Genomic DNA, 27479 nt, shown 5'->3' with positions numbered 1-27479 from the left:
GCAAGTCAATAACACGTTGGTCCACCTTTGACCCTTATGCAAGCAGTTATTCTCTGGCCGTAATAACGGCCTTGATACGCCTGGGCATTGAGTCAAACAGAGCTTGGATGGCGTGTACAGGTAGAGCTGCCCATGCAGCTTCAACACGATGCCACAGTTCATCAAGAGTAGTGACTGGCGTATTGTGACGAGCCAGTTGCTCGGCCACCATTGACCAGGCGTTTTCAGTTGGTGAGAGATCTAGAGAATGTGCTGGCCAGGGCAGCAGTCAAACATTTTCTGTATCCAGAAAGCCCCGTACAGGACCTGCAATATGCGGTCGTGTATTATCCTGCTGAAATGTAGGGTTTCGCAGGGATCGAATGAAGGGTAGAGCCACGGGTCGTAACACATCTGAAATGTAACGTCCACTGTTCCAAGTGCCGTCAATGTGAACAAGAGGTGATCGAGACGTGTAGCCAATGGCACCCCATACCATCACGCCGAGTGATACGCCAGTATGGCGATGACGAATGCACGCTTCCAATGTGTGTTCACCGCGATGTCGCCAAACATCATGATGCTGTAAACAGAACCTGGATTCATCCGAAAAAATGACGTTTTGCCATTCGTGCACCCAGGTTCGTCGTTGAGTACACCATCGCGGGCGCTCCTGTCTGTGATGCAGCGTCAAGGGTAACCGCAGCCATGGTCTCCGAGCTGATAGTCCCTGATGCTGCAAATGTCGTCGAACTGTTGGTGCAGATGGTTGTTGTCTTGCAAACGTCCCCATCTGTTGACTGAGGGATCGAGACGTGGCTGCACGATCCGTTACAGCCATGGGGATAAGATGCCTGTCATCTCGACTGCCAGTGATACGAGGCCGTTGGGATCCAGCACGGCGTTCCGTATTACCCTCCTGAGCTCACCGATTCCATATTCTGCTAACAGTCATTGGATCTCGACCAACGCGAGCAGCAATGTCGCGATACGCAAAACCGCAATCGCGATAGGCTACAATCCGACCTTTATCAAAGTGGGAAACGTGATGGTACGCATTTCTCCCCCTTACACGAAGCATCACAACAACGTTTCACCAGGCAACGCCGGTCAACTGCTGTTTGTGTATGAAAAATCGGTTGGAAAGTTTCCTCATATCACCACGTTGTAGGTATCGCCACCGGCGCCAACCTTGTGTGAATGCCCTGAAAAGCTAATCATTTGCATATCACAGCATCTTCTTCCTGTCGGTTAAATTTCGCCTCTGTAGCACGTCTTCGTGGTGTAGCAATTTTAATGGCCAGTAGTGTATTAAGACGAAGTTCAACACTAGAGAGCAAGCACTTTTAAATCATATATTTTAAATGCTGATTAAGTGGATGATACGCACATGTATTAGACGAAGTCAACGACTCCCAAGTCGGATATAGATGATATGTGATTCTATGTACAATACCTTCTGCCGAAACAATGGTCAAGATTTAAAACACCTGTGTTTTGCAACTGGTTGACTGTTATATCCAGTTCATCGATGTTCTCAGCTTCTTGTATCCCATGCGCGTGTGTGATCGTCGCTGGTCCTGAGTCGCCACCATTAGACAATACAAGTGACATTTATCTCCGTGTCTCAGTCGCATTCACCCAGGGTAGAGCAGTTCATTCAGCGAAAGTGCTCTCTGCAGTAGCGTCTACTTTGCTTGGGCCAGTCGTCTGTGAGCAGTTCTCGAGGATAAGATACAGAAGTGTCTTGTTAACTGCGACTCCGACAGATAAGTCGCATTGCTTCAGTGTGGGTCTAATGAGGCCATTAGTCGTAGAGGTCTTACGTTGGTTCCGCGTCCATCGCATATGCTGAGAAGTCTCTCGTGCTTTTTCCCCGGGCTCGCCGGGCGCCCATATTGTTCCGCCGCGTCTCTTAGAATTCTGGAACGCACTTTACGTACGCGTATTACGACCTTTTTAGAGACTGCAAATCTTCTCAGTAGGGATAAACATGAATTCCACGACCATTGCAGACACACAAGGCAGTAGATACCGGCGGGCAAATTGATACCGTGTTCGTTGACATCCGAAACGAGTTCGACTTAGTTCCGCGCTGTCGCCTAATGAACAGAATACGAGCGTACGGAATATCAGACCAGCTTTGTGACTGGACTAAAGATTTCCAAACAACTTGAACGCAGCAGGCCGTTCTTGGTGGAGAGAAATCGAATTAGCTTCGGGTGTACCTCAAGACAGTGCTATAGGCTCAGTACTTATCACATTATATGCAAATGACCTAGACGATAACGTCGTATGCGCCATGAAGCTATTTGTGGATGATTCTGTTGTACACAGCGAAGTCTCAGCACATTTCGAGAGCATGCGGTCATACACGAGGCACTTAGTAAACTACTTCGTCTTACATATGCGTCGCAAAAACAACGCGAAGGTAAAATTAGAGACATTAGAGCTAATATGGATGTGGAGAATCTGGTCCCAACTTTGTAATGTGTGTGTGTGTGTGTCTTTTACATTGAAAAATGCATGAAGTATCAGGCTGTATTACTGGGGGATATATCGCTACTGTAACTAACCGAGTTTATTTCTCTTTGTTTCAGGTACGTTCCAGCGTGTTGCCGTACGCTTCCTTGTATCTCCATAAACAGGTTTGCTTCATTTGAATTGCTCCGTATTTCTTCGAATGAAAGGGCAGTTTTGTTACTTTGCATGTAAAGTGTGTTTTCACAGCTCTAACGTGATTATGTAGATATATTTGTTTTTAATGCACACGTACAACTATTGTTTTCCAATTTTGTTGACATAAGAAACAAAGAGGAAAACAATTTTAAAATGGAAAACAATACCATTAAATTTTGGTAATGCGGAAGACATCTCGGACGATTATGACGGCGAGGAACTGAAAACTGCTTTATGGGAATGGTTGCCTGCAGACTGGACGTATTTAGTGGAATTAATTGTGATACATGTGTTGTCTGTGGCTGCGCGTGCTTGTGGATGGTGCGGTACCTCCAAAACCACCCAATGATATTCACTGTTGTGACTGGTGCTACCGCTCGTTCCCCCGCTGTGGTGTGGTTGTTCCGTGGTAGCTATAGTGATCTCCATGTCGCAGGACATCTTTTTACACACAAGTATTTTTCAAGCGAAAAAAATTGGAGACTTCTACAAAGCTCTCGAGCTTACATTAATATTCTCAAATGTCCTGGAACACAGAGGAACAACTCAATGAAAAACTGTATCCCGTTATGGAGAGAAGGATGGTTGTGCGGAAGTACAATTTTAGCAATAATAATTATTAACTTAAAAAAACTTTTTAATATAACACATTTTCAAAACGGACTAGAAGGTAAGAAATCATTTTTCCTATCCCCGTAAAGATTCCTCATCCCATATAGATAGTCATAACAATCTGATGCTTGTGAATTTTTAATACCTATGAGAATAAGAATTTAAAACGAAAAACACGGGGAACATACCATAGATAATTGTAAGGCGGTGAACTTTTCATGCATCAATTGTGTATTGCATGAGCACCACGGTTTTCGTTTTAAATTGCACATCTAGTTTCATACCTACTAAAAATTCACTAGCACAGATTTTCAGAACTCTCTGTGTGATGTCAGGAATCTGTATGGGACTAGGAGAAATTATTTATGCTGTTTTAAAAATGTGTAGCATTAAAAAGATTGTTATTTAAGTAATTATTTTCTGCTTTATGGTACTGTAAGGGTCAAATTTTTCAATAGATTTCAGACATTTCGATGAGGTTATAACAGATCTCTGTGGTAGATTTCAGGTTTTTTTTACTCTTCACCTGAGTCAGCCAATAAATTGTTTTCTATTACGATTATCTCACGAAAAGACCTTGAAGGTAAAATTAAGAGAGAATCGTGGTTACACGAGGACTTACCATCAACCGTACTTACGACGAAATATTCGTAAGTGGATCAGGAAAAGGGGGAAATAGCACTGGTACCCTCCGCCACATACCGGACAAGAAAGTCGTTTAATAGTGCAATATTATCCAAAGCACTGAAAGACCTAAGTCGAGACAAGGCCCCGGGAGTAGACAACATTCCGTTAGAGCTACTAATAGCCTTGGGAGAGCCAGCCATGACAAAACTCTTCCATCTGGTGAGCAAGATGTACAAGACAGGCGAAATACCCTCAGACTTCAAGAAGAATATGATAATCCTAGTTTCAAAGAAAGCAGCTGCTGACAGGTGTGAACATTACCAAACTATCAGTTTAATAAGTCTCCGCTGCAAAGTACTAACAAGAATCATTTACAGACGAATGGAAAAACTGGTAGAAGCCGACCTCGGGGAAGATCAGTTTGGACTCCGGAGAAATGTAGGAACATGCGAGAAAATACTGACCCTACGACTTCTGATAGAAGACATGTTAAGGAAAGGCAAATCTACGTTTATAGCATTTGTAGACTTAGAGAAAGCTTTCGACAATGTTGACTGGAATACTCTCTTTCAAATTCTAAAGATGACAGGGGTAAAATACTGGGAGCGAAAGGCTATTTACAATTTGTACAGAAACCAGAGTGTAGTTATAAGAGTCGAGGGACACGAAAGGGAAGCAGTAGTTGAGGAGGGAGTGAGACAGGGTTGTAGCCTATCCCCAATGTTATTCAATCAGCATAATGAGCAAGCAGTAAAGGAAACAAAAGAAAAATTTGGAGTAGGAATTAAAGTCCAAGGAGAAGAAATAAAAACTTTGTAGTTTGCCGATGATATTGCAATTTTGGCAGAGACAGCAAAAGACTTGGAAGAGCAGTTGAACGGAATGGAGAGTGTCTTGAAAGGAGGATATTAGGTGAACATCAACAAAATCAAAATGAGGATAATGGAATGTAGCCAAATTAAATCAGGCGATGCCGAGGGATTAGGAAATGAGACACTTAAATTAGTAAATGAGTTTGCTGTTTGGGAAGCAAAATAAATGATGATGGTCGAAGTAGAGAGGATACAAAATGCAAACTGGCAATGGCAATGAAAGCGTTTCTGAAGGGGAGAAATTTATTAACGTCGAGTATAGATTTAAGTGTCAGGAAGTCCTTTTTGAAAGTATTAGTATGGAGAGTAGCCATGTATGGAAGTGAAACATGGTCGATAAATAGTTTAGACAAGAAGGGAATAGAAGCTTTTGAAATGCGGTGTTATAGAAGAATGCTGAAGATTGGATGGGTAGCTCACGTAACTAATGAGGAGGTATTGAATAGAATTGGAGAGAAGAGAAATGTGTGGCGCAACCTGACCAAAAAAGTCCGCAACTCGTGGTCTAGTGGCTAGCATCAAAATCGTAGAGGGAGGCCAAGAGATGAATACAGTTCAGATTCAGAGGGATGTAGGTTGCAGTAGTTACTCAGAGATGAAGAGGCTTCTACAGAATAGAATAGAATGGAGAGCTGCATCAACAACACGGGCAGCAACAACAACATCATCGAATTCTGACTTATGTTGTAAGTTTCAAATCTCTAGCTCATCGAGAAATCACAGTCATAAACGAAGTACTCTTCGCCACACATCGGACAAGAAAGCGAGTTAATATTGCCTTGTTAACTAGTTCTGAGCTGCTTTGAAAGTTCCAAGTGTGCAGTTCCTCGGACAGTTGTTTAAAATCTCGAATTAGTTCACGGGTGAACTGTCGGATGTGAGAGTCCAGCGGGGGCCTGATGAGGGCAACGTGCTCGTTTGCCTGCCGGCAGTTCACTTGTGAACTATTTAGACACGATGTATGTCGGGAGAAGCTGGAGAATTACTTGTTTAAAATCAGTTACAAAATTTGTACCCAACAAAAGACAAAAAAACGATCTAATAAAAACGTGTTAAAATGATATGTGGTAAACATATGAACGAACAGAGAATATCTTTTATACAGTGACAAGACAAAAAGCCTAAACTTCCAACAATATTTTTAAATTTGTTCAATCTTCCCTGCAAGAAAAGTTTCTAAAGATTACCACAGGCCGGCCGGGGTGGCCGAGCGGTTCTAGGCGCTGCAGTCTGGAACCGCGCGACTGCTACGGTCGCAGGTTCGAATCCTGCCTCGGGCATGAATGTGTGTGATGTCCTTAGGTTAGTTAGGTTTAAGTAGTCCTAAGTTCTAGGGGACTGATGACGTCAGGTGTTAAGTCCCGTAGTGCTCAGAGCCATTTGAACCATTTTTGATTACCACAGGAGCAAAATTTTTAATTGAAAACAAACTGAAATCAGTATTCATACCAGTAATTTATTGTTTAAGGACCCGATTTTCAGTAAGATTAGCATGCGGTATGGCTATCAACAAAGCACAAGGGCCAAAACTTAAATGTTAGGGGGTGAGTTCAAAAAGATAGTGTGTCTCCTACGGACAATTATACAAAGAGTGTTCGTGCGTTGGACAACCACATAACTTCTCGTGTTTGCACACGAAAGCAAGCACCGAATATAGTTTGTGAAAACACACTTTGATTAAGTCAGTTGCTATATAAAGGAAATGATCAATTGCACATTTTTCCTCCCAATTCAGAAAACATGTGATCTAAGTATGCCAAATGAAGTAAATCAGTTTCAGGTAGTTGAACTTCATTTGTCAGTATCGAACAAAGGTTGAGTTGCGAGATGTTCGTCAAGGAATATGATATTATTTACAAATGATATTAACTGCACCACGTTGGACTAATATTAGCTTCTTGTTTCCTTCTCTGTCCTGTGAAGCTTTCGTTCAAATTGAACTCGTAGTTGAGTCACCACGGTGGGCGCTATGTAAACCAGTAGTAAATGTAGAAGTTGTTGAGTGAAAGCCGCCTCAAGGGGTTGGACGAACTGGACCCTCATTCGGGAGGACGAAGCTTCAAATACGCGTCCGGCCATCCAGATTTAGATGTTCCATGATTTCCCTAAATCATTTCAAATACCGGCACGGTTCCATTGAAAGGATACGGCCAGTTTCCTACTCGATCCTTGCAACAATCCGAGCTTGTACTCAGTCTCTATTGATGTCAGCGTCGACGAGACGTTCTACCCTGATCTTCCTTCCTTGCTTCCTTCAGTTCTCCCTCCTCACCGACCCTTCCCCTTTTTCCTGTTCCGTTCACGAATGACGCACTTAGTAAACCCAGTACAATATACCCGTTGTTTAATGTTCAACAGGAACGAAAGAAACAACTGGGGTACCCCCGAGGAATTGTCTATAATTATCTCAATATGCAAAGATGATTTACAGGGTAACGTTTAAGATAATACGTTACCAGTCACAGTTGAAGGCGATTCATTCAAATCACGATCAGATTCAGGCTTATTCCCATCCTGAGGCGATTACATTCAGTTTCGTCTTTACACATTCAATGTTGGAGGTCAATACATATCGTGTATCAAAATAATAATCGTTTATTTGACTCCCGAGTGATGATTTAAAGCACCATAAACCAAGATTGATATAAGATCTCCTTATACGCTGTGCACGAAACATGAGCATCCAGCGTGTTTACATTTGAATTCGATGAAAATTTCTGTATTCGAGTGTACACTTGTTATATGCTGCGAGGTAATGTTTCGTCCACTGCTTGTAACATTTTAAGTAGTGCTGGTTTGTGAATCTAGAAATATGGTGTTTCAAAAGACTAATTTGGAGCCAAATATGCAATTACCATTTGCATACTCGATCAATAATGAACTCCAACAATGAATGTGCAAAAACGAAACTGAATGTTGCAGATGGGCATAATAAATAAATCACCTTCAATTGTGACTGGTCACAGGAATTCTTGAACATTACTTTCTAATAGTTTATGTATATGGAGAAAGTTAGAGGTCATATTTGGCCTCCTCGGGCACTTCCAATGTTACTTTCATTTCTGTTGAATATCAAGCTTCCAGTATAATATACTGGGTCCTGTTAGGCAAATACCAGTACCACCCTCCTCTACCGCCAGTGATTCTTTAAAGATTCTATCTCATATGTATAAAACAGTTTCAAATATCTGATTATTTTACAAATGATTTAATGTGTTAAATATTTGACGTTGAGCGTGTGAAACCTGTGGTGTCGAATACGCAAAATCGTGATTATGTCGGTTTTATTAGTTTCAGATTATCCACTGGATGAGTAGAGCCTGCGCGATTTATGCTAGTTTTTTACGCATATCTAAGTTTATGGCGTCATATTTCCTGACCTGTGTGTTGTGCAGTGGCATAATTATGCATGTATATTCAGTAGTGTAACAGGAAACTGTCTGTGTGGCAAAGAAGTAATAAATTAAGATGTAGTGCCTGATGGTGAAGTTTTAGTGCGCGAACGGCGAAAATGTAGTAGACGATAAACTGTATTCCTTCCATTACTTTGTGCAGGGTGTCAGCGAGAAGAAAATCGAAAAAGTTTGAAATTATGTGTAAAGTTAATTGGAAGTTCCCTAGTGCTCTCACTGACATGTACTGGATGAATATACAGGGTGTTTATAAACGAATATCGGGGTTTTAACACTTTATAATATTTATTATATTAAACTTAACAGTTACAAATGATAGTCAAATGAAAGAGCAACTGAAACAGTTTTACCAAGAACCTTATAAATGTTCAATGTGAGCTGCATTAGTCACACGGCATACATCAAGTCTATAGCCGAGTTCTTCCCAAACGTTGATATGTGTGTCTTCAGTGATTGTAGCAACAGCTGCTTCAATCCGGTTTCTTAATTCAGGGAGGTCTGCTGATAGCGGAGGCACGCACACACGATCCTTGATGAAGCCCCAAAGGAAAAAAATCGCATGGCGTTAGTTCAGGCGAACGTGGAGGCCATGCAAAGCAAGCCATGTCATTGGGCCCCTTGCGACCTATCCAGCGCTTCGGTACAGTGAAGTTCAACCAATCTGGTACTTCACTATGCCAGTGAACATTTATAAGGTTCTTGGTAAAACTGTTTTATGAGTAATTAGCGCTGGGAGTGTTAGGCTGACTCAAGATATGTACGCAGTTTTTAACTATAACACGTGTCTTACTGTGTTAAATTTCGATCATAAGATTATACCTATTAATGAGTATATCATGACAACATTTTAGAGTTTTTGATTCGGCCAAAAATTATATGAAATACTGAAAATAAAATTTTTGATGCCCTTGGAAGCAGTTAGACACCGCGTGACCCTTTTAGCCGTTTAGATGCTTCGCCCAGTTGCTCATATTGTCAACCACTTACGTTAACAGATACGGAGCTAATTTCCGAAGCAGCGTGATTTCGCATGATCGCGTCACAGCCTTTGTAGTGCGTGCGCTGGCGGTGAGCCTCGTTACAGTCAGTATTTGAGCGTCGGGTGTCGCGCGTCCGAGTGCGTGCCAAGCGGAGTGGGGTGTCGCTGACGTTTGGCGGCGGTTGCCCACGCGTCCACTGATAGCCTCTTAGCCGGCGCTAGCTCAGCGCCCCGAGGGCGTGCTCATCTGACATCGCGCCTGCTACTACTGTGTGCGAACCCCGCTTTGCGTGATACATTCTACTTCATATCTCGAGTTACAGCCCTCGTACTGGCGCGTGCTGGACCGTGCTCGTCAACTAGAGTAAACGCATGTCCAGAAAAATAAACAGAACATCTTGAACGACTAGAGAGAGGATTTTCATATTCGCAGGACAAGTACATTAGTATGTTCTGCAGAAATGATAAGCATTTCTGTCGCCTCGATTCAACATGTGTCCTGTTGCCTAGTAGGTACAGGGTCCGCCATGGGCCTCGATAACTTGTTCCGTGCGTGATGGCATCGCGCGTATAAGACACGAATGGTGTCCTGTGGTATAACGATCCATGCTGCGTTCACCTTGTTCCAAAGTTCATCTGTGGTGGTTGCCATTGGGTCACAGCGCTGCACCTATCGTTTCACAATATCACAAACATTTTCGTTTAGCGACAAGTCTTGTGATTCGGTGGGTTCAAGGCAAAAGGCTAACGTCCTGTGACACCAAGAACGCACGTGTTCGTGCAGCAACGTGTGGTCGTGCATTGTCTTGTTGAAGAACGGCGTCTTGAATGTTGTGCGAAAGGGCTACCGGTAAAAATGTAAACGCCGTGTGACTAGGGTCTCCCGTCGGGTAGACCATTCGCCGGGTGCAAGTCCTTCGATTTGATGCCACTTCGGCGACTTGCGCGTCGATTGGGATGAAATGATGATGATTAGGACAACACAGCACCCAGTCCCTGAGGGGAGAAAATCTCCGACCCAGCCGGGAATCGAAACCGGGCCCTTAGGATTGACAGTCTGTCGCGCTGACCACTTTTTTTTATCTCATTTTGTTCGCTTTTGTTCGTTGCATCTGCTCGGGGCGGACGTCGTAAGACATCCGTTTATGTTCGTTGTTGATCGATTAACTCCGTTTTTTTTTTTTATTACAGAGGGCAGCTAACCCTCTGACCGAACACGCTGAGCTACCGTGCCGGCGACCACATGGCTAACGGTTGCAGGATGCCATTCACCTAGGTCACTTGGTGACAGTGCCCTTGATACACACCAACTGTGATTCATGGTTGTACCCAATAACACCCCACACCATGCGGTCTTTAATTGGCACTGTGTGTCACGTGCGGGTGTAATCACTGTGATGTCGTCCCCCCTGTCTGCCGCGAACCATAATGCGGCCATCATTAAAAAAAAATAGAACCTGGATTCATCCTAAAACAGCCATTCCTATCCTCAGTGAGATTGTTCCACTCATCATTGCCGTCTAACAAGTTTCTGGACATTCGTCAAAGCTAAGCGGAGAAGTAGACGACGCGCACGTAATCCATGTCGTAATAAACAGTGACAGACTATCACCCCTCATAGTGTACGATGTGTTACACTGTTGCGCCAGAGCCGAGGACTCAGACTCTTCTACAATGCCATTCGGATGAGGTGTCGATCTACTCGGGGAGTGGTCTGGGTAGTGCGGCCTGGCCCATCTCGTCGTGTTGTACGGCCTTCCGTGAACTATTCCGCACAGTCCCGTTGCAATGCTGAACCACTTCGTCCCATACGAGGCGCAGTTTCCTGGATGCATACATCACATTCTCTCATGCCAATAATACATTCTCTTTCAAACTCATTGATTTGACGGTACGGTTCGCGCATACGTCTGCGAGGCATCCTGCGCAAGTTACACTGATCCATTATCTTCGGTTTACAGCGACAATGAGAGCCGCAGGCACAGTTTACCAGTAGGTGGTGTTGCGCCACGATATCGATGTTGACCTTTAACCCGCGGGCCGACATGGTTCAAATGATTTCTGCAGAAATGTCCTGTGAATATGAACGTCCTATCTCTAGTCGTTCAAGGTGTTCCGTTTTTTCTGTACATGAGTGTATAGTGATAAGTCTCCTAAAAAAACATATGTCAAAAAATATTTATCAATAATGATACCTTAGGCAATTACAGACATAGTAGTACAGCGAGATTCCAGCATAGAAATTATGTAGTGGTGAAAATTTCTGAAGTTAAGCTAGGCACCAACTTCTCAATTAATACAATGATTATTACCTTGCGAGTTAAAGCCACACGATACTTGTACAACACTGTTCTGCGATATTTGTTATTGCGGTATGTTAACTCCTCCCATGCCGCATCCAGTGGGGCGGTGTGCAGGAGCTACCGGGGGTCCGCCAGGGCCTGTGAACGGAGTTTACATATTTATTTATTACTGAGCTAACCGGTTTTCGGCTTTTAAGCCATGATTATATACAAAGATAAATGTGAGTCTGAATTTTGTGAGAGCAAAGATTTTAAGCGAGGTGCATCTAACGAATCTTTCACTTGAGTGTCAGAGATGACATTTACGAAAGTTCGATATAAGACTGATGTCAGAAGAATTATTTCTGTAGACGGTGAATTTTTCTTCTCATTTCAGTCACATCGAAGATTCTGAAGAGAAAGAAACTGTTCATTTTCAGATATCTCATTTGCCAATGGTAGAAGATATTCTCCCCCTTCAAGGTACAAGAGGGTGCACAACTGACGAAATACGGCTCATCGTACACACATCATGAAACCAGTTTTAAAAATATGTATAGAATTTTACTCACAACAAAATTCTATAATTGAAAAATTAACAGTATCTTCCAAGCAGCTTTTATATATTAAAGGCTACGACCTAGCAAGTGTGGTGTCTGGCGGTGACACCACATATTATGCAGCACTTAAATCTGTAGAGCTCAGAATATTTACAAATGCTGCACTAAAGACAACCTCATCTCTCACAACAACAAAAACAGTACAAAATGTGGCAAACTGTTTATGGCAGTCTCTAGTGCGCGTTCGCCCATGTGATACTAAAATCGATTACTAGATTGAAACACCGCGCTGAAAATATCAAGTGCCCCTAGGCAGACTATCGTCATGGTACAATAGTCTCCCCTATCAACAGAAGAGTCATTTAATGCAGTTATCATATATGTTAATTATAGTAAAAGCGTTTGGAATTTTATAAATAAAGCGTCTAGTCGCACCAGCTGCGAAAATTCGTTGTTGCAGTGAGTGGTACGAAGTATCCTCAACCGTGCACTGTACAGTGACTTACGGAGGATGTTTGTGGAGATAGGTGTAAATGAATTACATTGAAATACTTTTACTACATAAAATGTCTGTCGGGATCATGACAATATATTTCAGTTACAACTGAAACTTCCCACTGGTTGAAAATATGTTCCGGAGCGGGGCTTGAACCCGGGAGCTTGCCTTTCGCAGGCAATGATCTTACCGACTGCATTGATGAAAGGTTCCGGCTTCGAGTCCCAGTCGTACACACAGTTATAATGCGTCAGGGAGTTCCAAAACAATGCGCGCTCCGCTGCAGAGTGAATGATTCGTTCTGGATTTACGTAAATGCCGTCCACTTGATGCTGGTCACTTAACCGTCGAGATGCATCCTGAACGAAATTAAAAACCTCGTGACTGACGTAGAATTGTATAGGTGCGGTGCTCTCAACACCGTCCGCCATGGATCAAATTGTTGCTCCTATCAAATGCATTACTTGGATTGTGAAGGCCAGTGTCCGAGAACTTTTTTTCTGGAAGAGAGCCTCTGGTCAGTCTCCCGGCCTGGGATTGCGAGCCTGCGGTCAATGGGAGCGGGTGTGGGGGTGGATGCGGGGGCGGACCCGTAATCCGCTTTGGGCTGCTGCGCTGTCCCTGTTTTACTGGCGCTTGCCACTTCCAGAAAGCACTCCGCTTCCTTACTGTGCGAGTATCTGCTTCCCTCAATCTGTTTCCCTGTGGCGGCCCTTTGAGGCACAAGCCTGCCACGGAATGAGATTCCTGCTCAGGCCAGTATACGGAACTGTGCACTTTTTCACCGCCACGACCCTTTACTGTGCGGGTATTTCGGGATATTACGCCCTTTCGAGTCAGTAAAATGCTCCATCGGTTGAAACGATTACTCCTAGCGCTTCAGAGGACTCGTTTTCCAATAGAGCATTGCAGAGAACCTTTTCGTGCACAACGACTTTCTCTGCCTCGTGATGACTGGGTGTTGTGTGCTGTCCTTAGGTTAGTTAGGTTTAAGTAGTTCTAAGTTCTAGGGGACTAATGACCATAGATGTTAAGTCTCATAGTGCTCAGAGCCATTTGAACCATTTTTTGCACAACGACTCTCGCTAATACGAAGGTTTCAAGAACGAAATTTATTACTCAGTACCTTTGCTAAACGAGGTCCCGGGTTCGATTCCCGGCAGGGTTGGGGATTTTCTCGGCCCGGGGACTGGGTGTTTGCGTTGTCATCATCATTTCATCATCATCATTTGTGCCAGTGGCTAAATTGGACTGTGAAAAAACTTGGACTGTGTAACAATTGTGACTTTGTACGGGCGCTGATGACCGCTCAATCGAGCGCTCGACAACCCAAACATTATCATCGTCATCATCAGTACCATTGTTCATGCACGTAGTCATAAAGTTTTGATTATCACCTCGATAAAAAATAAAATCATTTAATTATTTTTTGCCTATTTGCACGTACACATCACTGGTCCTGCTACACATTGAAAGCCATGCACTATAGTATCTCAGCGAGTCGTTAGGGGTGCGAAAAGAAATTGGCGCAGTGGACCAGTAATTATAGGCTGTTATTTGTTAAGCGAGAGTCCAACAGTTTCTGCACTGACTAGGATAATACACAGAAGAATGGAAAAGAATATCGAAGATCTGATAGACGACGAGGCAGTTTGATTTTAGGAAAGATAAAGGCACCACCGAGAGGCAGTTCTGATGTTGCAATTGATAATGGTAGCAAGATTTAGGAAAAATCAACTCACTTTCCAAGAATTTGTCAACTTGGAGAAGCGTTCAAATCAACTCACTTTCCAAGAATTTGTCAACTTGGGAAGCGTTCAATACTGTAAATCGTGCAAGATGTTATAAATTCTCAGAAAAATAGAGAGTTAGTAAACAATACATTGCATAACTAAGAGGAAAAATAAAATGGAAGACACGTATCAGAAAGGGTATAAGACGGGGCTGTGGTCTTTGGTCTTACTTTTCAGTATATTTATCGAAAAAGCAGTGATTGAAAAAAATGTTCAAATGTGTGTGAAATCTTATGGGACTTAACTGCTAAGGTCATCAGTCCCTAAGCTTACACACTATTTAACCTAAATTATCCTAAGGACAAACACACACACCCATGCCCGAGGGAGGACTCGAACCTCCGCCGGGACCAGCCGCACAGTCCATGACTGCAGCGTCTGAGACCGCTCGGCTAATCCCGCGCGGCAGCAGTGTTTGAAATCAAAGAAAGGTTCAAGAGCGAGATCAAAATTCAGGGTGAAAGGATATCCACATTCGCTGATGATATTGCTTCCATCGGTGAAAAGAGGGAAAGTTGCAGGACGTGTTGAATGGAATGAACAAAAATATGGGTTGATGATAGAGAGAAGAAAGGTGATCGTAATGAAGAAGAGTGGATTCAGGTATTCTGCTATTTTTGAAGCAAAATAATGAGAGACGAATAAAGAGGGCATTAAAATAAGATTAGCACAGGCAAAGAGGTCATTAATGACCAAAAGAAGTCTACTAGTACAAAAGTCGGCCTTAAAATGAGGAAGAAATTTCTGAGGATGGACGTTTCGAGCACAGCATTGTACAGAAGTGAATCAAGAACTGTGGAAACACTGAATAAACAAGAGAATCGAAGCGTCTTAAGATGTGGTGCTATAGAAGGGTGCTGAAAATTATTCGCAGAATCGGCGAAGGGATACATGGGAAGAGAAAGGGACAGAATGGTAGGAGATGTGTTAAGTCATCAGGGAATTACGTTTCCGCCCCCGGTAACTGAATGGTCAGCGCGACAGAATGTAAATTCTAAGGGCCCGGGTTCGATTCCCGGCTGGGTCGGACATTTTCTCCGTTCAGGGACTGGGTGTTGTGTTGTCCTAATCGTCATCATTTCATCCCCATCGACAAGCAAGTCGCCGAAGTGGCGTCAAATCGAAAGACTTGCACCCGGCGAACGGTCTACCCGACTGGAGGCCTTAGTCACACGACATTTACATGTAGGAAATTACGTTCATGGTATTAGAGAGAGATGTAGAGGCCAAAAGACAGTGGTAGGATTACACCAGACAAGTAATTGAAGGCGGGGGATGCAAGTGCACCGAGGGAGGTGGCGCGTGGTTAGCACACTGGACTGTCATTCGGGAGTAAGAAGGTTAAAATCAGGGTCTGGCCGTCGAGATTTAGATTTTCCGCGATTTCCCTATATCGACCCATGTAATTGCGGGGATGATATCTTTGAAAAGGCACGGCCGATTTCCTTCCCCATCCTTAAAAAAATCGAGTGGGAACTTTATCTCTTATTACCTCGATGTCGGCGGGACGTTAAACCATGATCTTTCTTCCTTCCTTCAAATGCGGCTGTGTGATGAAAGAGGTTGGCACAAAAGAGGAAGTGCTGGCGAGGTGCATCAAACCAGTCTGTAGCAAAGGCAGTGACCCGTGCCTGGTGAGTACTAGGGAGCGCGATACGCCGTGCCGCGTGAAGGCGACGCTTCTGAGCCTTGTGCGGCAGTCCCTGAAGGTCGCCCAGTTTCGGATACGTGGCGAGGAAACCACGTGTTGCGCAATAGCAGCGGAGCAAAACAAACAGGCGGGGAATGCAGCGCACTTACCGGTGACAGGAAATTCTGGTCGCTGGGCGTGGGAAACCTGTCTGCGCGTATCCGAACCACGGACTGCGAACAGGAGGGCGACTCCTGCCGTCCACATCCAGGAATGTCGTAACTTGTGGACCTACTTCATGAGGGTGGATTTATTTTGATTTCTGTGGCTGTCCGTTCTTTTACTGCTCGTATTACATCCAGTGATATCACAAATTGAGTCCGCCTTGATGCAAAACATTGTGTTATTTGTTTATTTCTTTATTATCCCAAACTAGTTTCGGCGACAAATATCACCATCATCAGTGGGGTTTTTTAATCTAAAACATACAGAAAATGGTATGGTTGTACAAACACAGTAAAACATTATTACATTTTTACGAATCGTCTTTTGCAATACATTTTTATAGCTGTGATCCACAGCTCACCCAACCACCCGACAGTGCATAAATATGCCAGTTTCACACACATGCTCCACAGGATAAACAGAACACCTCTTAAACCACAAAACTACACACAGGAACCAAACATAATCAAACAAATTGCTGTTGAAAACGACTACAAAGCAGACATCATAAACAAACTCAACAACAAGGTAAAACGGAAACATGCAGCACACACAGACAACACAGCAGACTACACCACTTAAAAAAAAAAAAGAGAGAGATGGTACGCACTAACATACAATAACAAAATAACACATAGAATAGGAAACATCTTAAAAAAGCAAGTGATCCCAGTAACATTCAGAACAAACTATACAGTTCAGAAAAGACTAAGAGCAGTCAGAAAAACCTCAGACAAATTCAGCAACGCTGGAATAAATCAACTCACTTGCAACTCTTGTCAGGCCCACTACATGGGACACACAAGCAGAAATTTCCGAACGAGGTACATAGAGCACATGAGAGCTCTAAGAAGTGACAGCAAACATTCAACTTTTGCAGAACATCTAATGAACAAAAGCCATAACCCTACTAATATCGAAAACGATCTACGCATTCTGAGAAACAGCAACAGTCTATACCGACAACTAACTATAGAAGAAAATTACCACATACAAAAGGCTATAGTCGCAGGGAAAAACGTAATAAATGAAACCACAACACTCTGCAACAACACACTCTTTACCGCTCTGAGAGAACTGACAAAGGACACAAAACAGAAAGCACACACACGCAAAAGAACCACTTCCTCATCACACACAGAGACATAAATAATGAACAGAAGTCGTCGTAATTCGCGCTACAGTTTTTCATAGCGTTTCTCGCCACCTGCGATACGCCTCTCGCGACACACGCGAACAGCAAGATGGCGTAATATTCTGGATGAGAAACGAAGTGCAAAAGTTTTGTTTTTCTGTGTAAAAACGAACGTGAGTAGCTAAGCAACAGCTAACTACACACCAAAATAACTGGTTTCCACAACACTGCCACAACCCCAAGTATATACTGCTGACATACGATGTTCACCTTTGAATATTTGTTTCCTAACAGCCACTCACATGGTTGCAGATGACATGATGTTCGCAAAGTAAAAAGACGGCAACAGAGAGAGAAAAAAAAAGAGCACAGAAAATATGTCACAAACAGTATCAATAATTGCTTAAAATATGCTGTAGCATACAATAAATAAAGTAGTTGGAAGTATCAATATAAAACTATATTTCAAAAGACGATTTGTAAAAATGTAATAATGTTTTACTGTGTTGCATGTTTTAGATTAAAAAAAAACTCTGATGATGGTGATATTTGTCGCCGAAACTAGTTTGGGATAATAAAGAAATAAACAAATAACACAGTGTTTTGCATCAAGGCGGACTCTTTCTATGCAAACACGGACCAAATGGAAGAGTTCCAAGATAATATTATCGTACTACATTCATTTCTACACATAACCTCGTTTGTTAAAAGACATCTTGCTGTACGCCATGTGCTGCGAATAAAATACACGGTCCAGTCACCGTCTATTTTCGACGTCAGCATGCTGTAACCTCTAACAGACGGCAGATGCCAGCACTAGCATTGGGGGGGGGGGGGTATATAAAGCGTGTCGGGGAGGGGGGGGGGGAATGTCCCCACAGCAAATACCCTCTACCACGCACCAATTAATCATTTTCAATCAAACCATCCACATTCATTCACTTTGGAAAAGTTATCTGATCTGATTTTATCGTAATGTATGCGGCGACAGCTCGTCGACGCCAAAGTATTTTCTAGTGCGTTTATTATTTGAAATAACAGAGATGCATACATGCATTCTCCATGGTTGTGAGAGGGGTAACTAGGACAGCTTCTGGAGTTTCTGTTGAGGGATTGACGTGTTTCTGAGAGATACGTATTCTGCTTTTCTTCTCGCTAAAGCGAGCCAATTAACATTTGTGCCGCTAGCGGTTTGTTTTGAAGAGAAAGAGATTGTAAAAGGAAAATAAATAACGCGTAGAATCACCGCAGATCTGGACATGTAATGGAGATGGATTTAATACACGATTTCCTCCATAAATAAGGTTTGTGACTTTTTTGTTCTGGAGTGAATGAACGAATGAGTTTTTTCTGAATCATTTGTTGATCACGTTGGCCCTGTAATTAGTAGGGAAGTTTCAGCTTTGTCGAAGAGAGCCTGCAATCACTGAGTCTGTGTAAAATCGTCCAAAAAGGCTTCGTACACATCTGGAATTCGCAATCTTTCGTAAAAGGAACAAATTGTCCAAACGATTGATTCTCCCGACTGACTGCAGTGTTTAACAGTAATAATAAATGTAAAGATCTCTTACAGCAAGCCAGCCGCTGATTACCAAGACGAAGGACTCCACCAAACATTCTATTTGGCTTATTCTTTTTATCACTATATCACGTAATGAAATCTTATATTAAAAACTATACATAGATAAAGGAGAGAAAGAGAGAGCGCGAATGAAAATAGAGAGAATACTAATAATCCTCCATTAGTCTAATTTTTCGCCTTACTTTACTGTATAGACTTATGTGTGAAGGTGAAGGGATCTTAAAGACAACAGACACACGTCTATACAGACAAGACATTACACAGAGATAGCGGCTAGCTGCATTGATCATCTATTCTTAGATTAAAGAGACGGCAACTTATTATACGAACATTAAAATATTAAAGGGGGGGGGGGGGAGGCAAAATGATGCTATCCAAAACCTGCGCCGAGGAAACTGTGGTGCACCACTGGTCTTAGATGATGGGGGTGAACGATGGCTGCAGAGATGTTTGCAACTGATCGCCCAGATGAATCAGGAGGCTACCGAGATTGTTTCCTCAACGACCGTTCAGCGAACGCTGCTGCGTATTGGCAGGCACCTGGTTCGTGTACCCATGCCGACTGCTGTTCATCGGTGACAAAGACCGGAATTTGCGTGTCAGTACTGGAACTGGACGCCCACTGAGAGCCGACAGGTGGCCTTTTCAGATCAATCACTGAATCACGTTTTACGGCACATTGAGCATATGGCCGTTGGCCATTCTGCAACGATTTTCGAACTGGTCCAGGCCGAAGCAGCGAACGGGGATGAGTTTACCTTTCTATTGAACTGTAGTTCAGGTTTTGTAGCTGCGACTCCTTGTTTTCCTGTTACGGGCATTTTCATCTCTGATGAGTGGTTTTGGAATTCCAGATCGCCCTCCAGTTCCCTGCTTCCGGAGCTCTCTTATCGTTGTTACGATGCTGACACGGTTTGCGACTGCGACACGTAATTATGCAGTGACTTTGGTAGCTATCATCTGCTTATTTTTCGTCATATTCATCGTTAGTGATCATATGTCACGATTACTTTACAAATATTTTCGTCTGCGTTGTGAGTTAGCGGATGATGTTTTTCCGCTTTTTCCTGTAAGCGGTATGTACCTTTGATACTGGGCCTCTTAAAAAAACAAACTCTTCGGTTACCTCCGTTACGAGAGCACCCACCATAGGAGCACCAACAATTTGATCAAGAACGAATTCACTTCACTTGAACATAATACACTGACAACTACACCACCAGTAGCTAGAACATTTCTTGAACAGCAGTTCTGTACTCGTATTATCGTAAATACATGACACAAAACTGTTTAATTTTCTTTCATTATAACACAGAGATGGTATCAAAATGCTTCAAATGGCTCTGAGCACTATGGGACTTAACATCTGTGGTCATGAGTCCCCTATAACTTATAACTACTTAAACCTAACTAACCTAAGGACATCACACACATCCATGCCCGAGGCAGGATTCGAACCTGCGACCGTAGCGGTCACGCGGTTGCAGACTGAAACGCTTAGAACCGCACGGCCACACCAGCCGGCGCAGATGGTAAAATGAATGTTCTAACGGAATACTGTGACAGCTTCAAGTAGACAATACACGTACTACGCTGGTGTTTCATGATAACCTACTCCCTATACTGAACAGAACAAGAAAGAGGCCATCCACACATAAGCTCTACTGTGAAAAAGTGGTAGGTTCGGGGGAGGGGGGGGGGCTTGTGTCTTATTGTTCCAGAGAGAAAGGAGGAAGGGGAGGGATTGTTTACAACCATCTTAACTGAACAATGTCATTTCTGATGATGAGAACGTAAGGACAGCGCAGCACCCGGTCCCCGAATGGAGCAAATCTGCCGGCCGCTGTAGCGGTTCTAGACGCTTCAGTCCGAAACCACACGGCTGCTACGGTCGCAAGTTCGAATCCTGTCTCGGGCATGGATGTGTGTGATGACCTTAGGTTAGTCAGGTTTAAGCAGTTCTAAGTCTAGGGGACTGATGACCTCAGATGTTAAGTCCCGTAGTGCGTAGAGCCACTTGAACCATTTGGAGAAAATCTCCGACTCGGCCAGGAATCGAACCCAAGCCCCTATGGTTAGCAATCTTCTGCGCTGACCGCGCAGCTACCGGGACGGATCTTGTAAGCTAGGTGTGTTTTTGTAGCAGTGTGGTAATTCTTATACTTGCCATGTTTACACACGTCCTTGGTTGACAGTCTTGGAAATGCTACGAGATCACACACTAGTGCCTTACGTCATAAATTTTTTAATACTTACCGGGATATGCAGTGACGTCATTGTTTCTAGCAATAGGCGAACACGCTTGTTAAATAAAAATATTACGTCACACGCACTAGTAATCTACGGATCACTTAGCAAGAGTTTGTTTATATATCGTGTTATAGTACTTCTTTAACATCTAAAGATTCGCAAGAGCTTATTTGTTGTTAAATGATGCGCTGCCGTCATTTTTTAGCATTGCATTTAGGCTAGAAATGTCTGTATTTGGAAAAAAATCGATAAAAATTGCAATAAGTTAACTGAAAACAGCAGTTAATTATGAGATTGCTTACGTCTCCCTCTTCTGCATGTGGATGGTGGGTGGTGTGTGCTGACGCCTCGAATGACGAAATTCGCCTGTTTGGAATAATATTAATTACAAAATTAATTTGTCCTTGATAACAATCAGCCACAAGCTGGTCCTCTCTGAACAGAACACATACTTAAAATCGTGAAACCCGCATAATTTGATTGACAATAAACTTATTTTGTTATTATTTACAGTAAGTAATTACGCCCTGATCCTCTCCCTATAGAGCACATAACTTGGAATGGTGACAACGCGCATACTTGGAATACAATGAATTTAATTTGATATTATTTATAAGTAATATCCACATCCTGATCCTCTCCTCATAGAGCCCAGACCTAAAATGACAAAACTCGGGTAAATCTAATAATAATCTCGTTAATTGTTGTTGTTATTTACACCAAATATCCACATCATGACCCCAAACAAACGTGACCTCTCCATAGGGTGCAGGGTGCACAGACCTCGAAGACGAGGCCTACACAATTGAGTCAGTTATGAAGGATGATAAGGGGGACGGTGGAGCTTGAATCTAGTTGATCCGAGGGGAGGGGGGGGGGGAGGTGCTCTCATTGGCTGAGAGCTGGGAGGGGTTTCCCACCATTTTAATGTGCTCACATTGACCAAGAAACAGGTTTTTTGCCAGTTATACATCACACAAGCCTCCACCAACGACGTGATGTTATGATCTCGAATATACCTCATACAATTGTCCAAGGTGCCTGGGTAGAGCAGGGTTTCCTCTGTGGGTGACCTTGAATATAACTTGCACAACAGCTTACTGTGTGAGGAGCTCGACGTGGAGGGGGAAGGGTGCTCCTGAATATAACCAGGTCAAGTGGGTAACGTGACGCGGAAGCATGACCCAGTATTCAAGGTCAAAGTCATCTAGAACATTCACTCTGAATAAACTCTTGTGCATCGAAATCTCCGTATTAACATAGATAAAAATCTGCGTAAATGTACTTCGCTTTGCGAGCAGTCTGATGAATATTTATAATAGCAACGAAATCCAGAGAGACGTACGGGAGGAAAAGCTACTCCTGTCGCAATGAAAAAGAGGAAATGGAGTCGCAAGGAGACGGAAGCTCTGTTAATTAGGTTTTTTCAGGTCTGACTTTGCTCTCGTCTATTGTAGCGCCGCAGTGCGTTGCCCACGGGTTTAAGCGGGTCGACAAGGTACGGAAATATTTGCAACTCGCTACAATGTCGTCGCAGTCTGCTCACAAAGAGGGGCTGCGAACGCTGCCAATTTGCCGCTCGAGAGCTGCAGTGGTTGCGCAAACTGGCGACCTGCTTTCCGTTCTTCTGAATACATTTCAGGGCAATGAAAATGCTACAACGTTAGGAAAATGTAATGTTATTGCTCTACACAGTTGTTTGACAGAAGTAAACAATAAAGCATTCAAGCAAATAAAATTAAAGAGCTACCAAATAAACAAATATTTCGTCTCTGGGAGGTAAATTACATAAAGAGTATGAGAAAAAATGTGTGGTTGAGTGTACATCGTAGATACCTACGTTACAGACAACAGCTTTGCCTCTCCTTTATTCACTAGCAGAATACTGCTGTCTCGTCTAGCTTTACAGCCCACGACCGTAGCCGAAAGGCTCAGCACGGCTGACTGCCATGCGGGAGACGTGGGTTCGCTACTGCTAGTGATGTTTCCTTGGTGGCAGGACGGATACGGGGTGCACTCCTGAAAGGAGAGCGCGCATATTTAAATATAATATCGAATATTCCCAAACATGTTTCCATTAAATTATTATGATAGCTGTGGAAAGAAGCCCTTGGCAGAAAGCAGGATACGGACCACCACTATACTGTAGTCCTGTCCAGTATACCATAGTTAAAAAGTCTTAGCTGAGTTTATGTATCTGATTTTACGGTGTCCTAAAAGGGTTCAACCCCCGATATGTCTTTACCTAATTATTACAAGAAATCGTACCAAAATCGACGCGTGTCCTAAACATCGTCACTGTTCCAGTTCTTTGGAACAGCAAATAATCACAGCACGTACGTTGCCTGCTAGCAGTAAGCTGCCCCGCCCTAGCTGCCCCCCGCCCCCCTACACACACACACACACACACACACACACACACACAACTTTCTTTCGCGCACGCGCTTGTTTGTGCGTCCGTCTGTGTGTGTGTGTGTGTGTGTGTGTGTGTGTGTGTGTGTGTGTGTGTGTGTGTGTGTGTGTGTGTGTCAGTGTGAGCATGCATGGTTCCTGCAGAACTAGTACCACTGCATGGCTGGACTTACTGATTTTTAAGTAAAAGGCTCATTTGCTCTCTATTGATCCGTAAGAAGGGCTGCAGGCTTAATGAATTCATAAGCCTTCTAGGGATGGTGGGAGCTTTGTTAAATTGTTTCCTCTGGGGTAGCTCCATAATGGCCCTAGGTACCCGAATGCGACGTCATCCTTCTGGGGCAACTAATCCCACATATTACAGATGGCGAGATATTGGCCGAAGTGTCGATGTTCTTTAACATTTTTCCTGTGGATGGCTCGATGGCTTCTCGGAGAGTGTCGAGGCACTGTTCTTGATGCGAATCTCTGACACGTATCCACCTCGAGGCTCCTAAAATCGTCCTTCAACACATTTTTTTGTAGGGTCTGAATGGGCTTCACGGTTGACTGCAGTTGCTGCCCCCCGAGGAGCAACCATAGAGGATGGCTGGTAGGACTGACGCACGATATAAGTGTAGTTTGGTGCGGATGTTCGTTTGTATACTGGCGAGCAGTGGATATTAATTACAAAATTAATTTGTCCTTGATAACAATCAGCCACAAGCAGTCCTGAGTTATGAGTCCTCTTGTTGCGCCGATGCTGTCGTCGTAAGTGATGATTGCAGACTGAGCTAAGCAGCACTGCGCCCTGACGTAAGAACTCGGCGGCGGCGTAAGGAACCTCTTGGGGGAATGTGTACGCCGACGTCTCTCATTGGTTTCTGCGTCAGCCGACGATTGCGAGGCCCACGAGAAAGAAAGACAGGCCGTGGCGCTTGCGTCACAGCACGTGACACTGGAGGTGCTACGAGGGCCAGCAGCCGTCTTCTGCGGGGAGCGAGTTACTATTTCAGACGAGTTTAATAATTCTTGACAGCGTGTTTAAACATATGCAAGTTCTCGATAGCATACGGCAACCTACTAGCGTGACAAGTTTGTGCAGGGCCCTTGTATCTCGTTTAATCCCAAAGAAAGCAGGTGTTGACAGATGTGAAAATTACCGAACTATCAGTTTAATAAGTCACAGCTGCAAAATACTAACGCAAATTTTTTACAGACGAATGGAAAAACTGGTAGAAGCCGACCTCGGGGGAGATCAGTTTGGATTCCGTAGAAATGTTGGAACACGTGAGGCAATACTGACCCTACGACTTATCTTAGAAAATAGATTAAGGAAGGCAAACCTACGTTTCTAGCATTTGTAGACGTAGAGAAAGCTTTTGACAATGTTGACTGGAATACTCTCTTTCAAATTCTGAAGGTGGCAGGGGTAAAATACAGGAGCGAAAGGCTGTTTACAATTTGTACAGAAAGCAGATGGCAGTATTAAGGGTCGAGGGACATGAAAGGGAATCAGTGGTTGGGAAGGGAGAGAGAAAGGGTTCTAGCCTCTCCCCGATGTTATTCAATCTGTATATTGAGCAAGCAATAAAGGAAACAAAAGAAAAATTCGGAGTAGGTGTTAAAATCCATGGAGAAGAAATAAAAGCTTTGAGGTTCGCCGATGACATTGTAATTCTGTCAGAGGCAGCAAAGGACCTGGAAGAGAAGTTGAACCGAATGGACAGTGTCTTGAAAGGAGGATATAAGATGAAGATCAACAAAAGCGAAACGAGGATAATGGAATGTAGTCAAATTAAGTTGGGTGATGCTGAGGGAATTATATTAGGAAATGAGGCAGTTAAAGTAGTAAAGGAGTTTTGCTATTTGGGGAGCAAAATAACTGATGATGGTCGAAGTAGAGAGGATATAAAATGTAGATTTGCAATGGCAAGGAAAGCGTTTCTGAAGAAGAGAAATTTGTTAAGATCGAGTATAGATTTAAGTGTCAGGAAGTCGTTTCTGAAAGTATTTGTATGGAGTGTAGCCATGTATGGAAGTGAAACATGGACGATAAATAGTTTGGGTAAGAAGAGAATAGAAGCTTTCGAAATGTGGTGCTACAGAAGAATGCTGAAGATTAGATGGGTAGATCACATAACTAATGAGGAGGTATTGAATAGAATGGGGGAGAAGAAGAGTTTATGGCACAACTTGACAAGAAGAAGGGACCGGTTGGTAGGACATGTTCTGAGACATCAAGGGATCACAAATTTAGCATTGGAGGGCAGCGTGGAGGGTAAAAATCGTAGAGGGAGACCAAGAGATGAATACACTAAGCAGATTCAGAAGGATGTAGGTTGCAGTAGGTACTGGGAGATGAAGAAACTTGCACAGGATAGAGTAGCATGGAGAGCTGCATCGAACCAGTCTCAGGACTGAAGACCACAACAACAACAACAGCAATAATAATTAGGTAATTTATGTGAAAAGGTGCCGACGTGATTACGACTCCACTACGGGAATTAACAATCTTTCAACGCGGAATGGTAGTTGGAGCTAAATGCACGGGTCATTCTATTTCAGAGATCCACAGTGTTAAGAGTGTGCCGAGAACTCCAATTTTCACGCATTACCTCTCGCGGAAAATTTAGTGACCGACGCCCTTCACTTAACGACCGAGAGCAGCGACTTTTGTGTGGAGAGTTTCAGTGCTAACAGACAAGCAACACTGCGTCAAATAACAGCAGAAATCAACGTGGGACATACGACGAACATATCCGTTAGCACAGTGCTTGGAAATTTGGCGTTAATGAGCTACGGCAGCAGGTGCCTTTGCTAACTACGACATCGCTTGAAGCTCCTCACCTGGGCTCGTGACCACATCGGCTGGACCGTAGTCGATTGAATAACTTGGTCAGATGAGTCCTGATTCCACTTAGTAAGAGTTGATGGTAGGGTTCGAGTGTTTCACAGATCCCACGAAGCCAAGGATCAAGTTGTCAACAAGGTACTATGCAAGCTGGCGGTGGCTCTATAATGGTGTCGCCTGTTTGCATGGAACGGACTGGATCATCTGCTCCAACTGAACATATAATTGTTAGCAAATGGTTATGTTTGGCTACTTGGATGACAATGCTCTGGGTCACCTGAGCCACAGTTGTTCACAACTGGTTTGAAGAACATTCTGGACTGTTTAAGTGAATGATTTGGCCAGCCACATCGCCCAACACGAATCCCATCGAACATCTATGGGACGTGATCGAGAGGTGAGAATCCGTCTCGTTCAACACTTTCGCAGTTATGGACGGCCATTCAGGCAGCATGGCCCAGTATTTCTGCAGGGGCTTCCAGCAGCTTGTTCAGTCCATGCCACGATGCTGCACTACACTGGCCCAAAGGAGGTCCGACGCGATATTACTTGGCATCCCATGACTTGCCGCCTTAGTGCGTAGCTTAAAGAGTTCGGGGCCATTTCGTTGGATGGAAGAACTGTGTAAATTGCACAATATTTTCGTCAACTTTAGGTGCGACTGTGGCTAACTTTTGTAGCTCGCCAGTTTGTGCGCTGGTTCGCTAGAAAAGCGCAGTCGTCAAAGGGCGGGCCTATAACGTCGTCGTTGAGGGTGTCGACACCCAGAGCGGCGGATTCCAGCGTTGCGCGGGAAAGTTCGGCTCCAGTCACGGAATAATCAGTGCGATATTCGTTGATGGCATAGTTACCGAACTTTACGTGAAGGTTTTGGAAGATAATTTCATCCCCATTATCCAAAGTGACCCTGATTTTGACGAGATGTTGTTGATGCAACAGGGATCTCGACACAACCGAAGCAGGGAGTGTTTGATGTCCTGGAGGAGCACTTTGGCGACCACATTCTGGCTCTGGGATACCCGGAAGCCACTGGCATGGGCCTCGATGGGCCACCATATTCTCCGGATCTGAACACATGCGCCTCCTTTTTGTGGGGCTATATTAAAAACCGGGTGTACAG

Source organism: Schistocerca nitens, chromosome 10 (genome assembly GCF_023898315.1).
Source record: "Schistocerca nitens isolate TAMUIC-IGC-003100 chromosome 10, iqSchNite1.1, whole genome shotgun sequence".
NCBI classification, from domain to species: Eukaryota; Metazoa; Arthropoda; class Insecta; order Orthoptera; family Acrididae; genus Schistocerca; species Schistocerca nitens.
Note: the sequence above shows the minus strand (reverse complement) of the source record.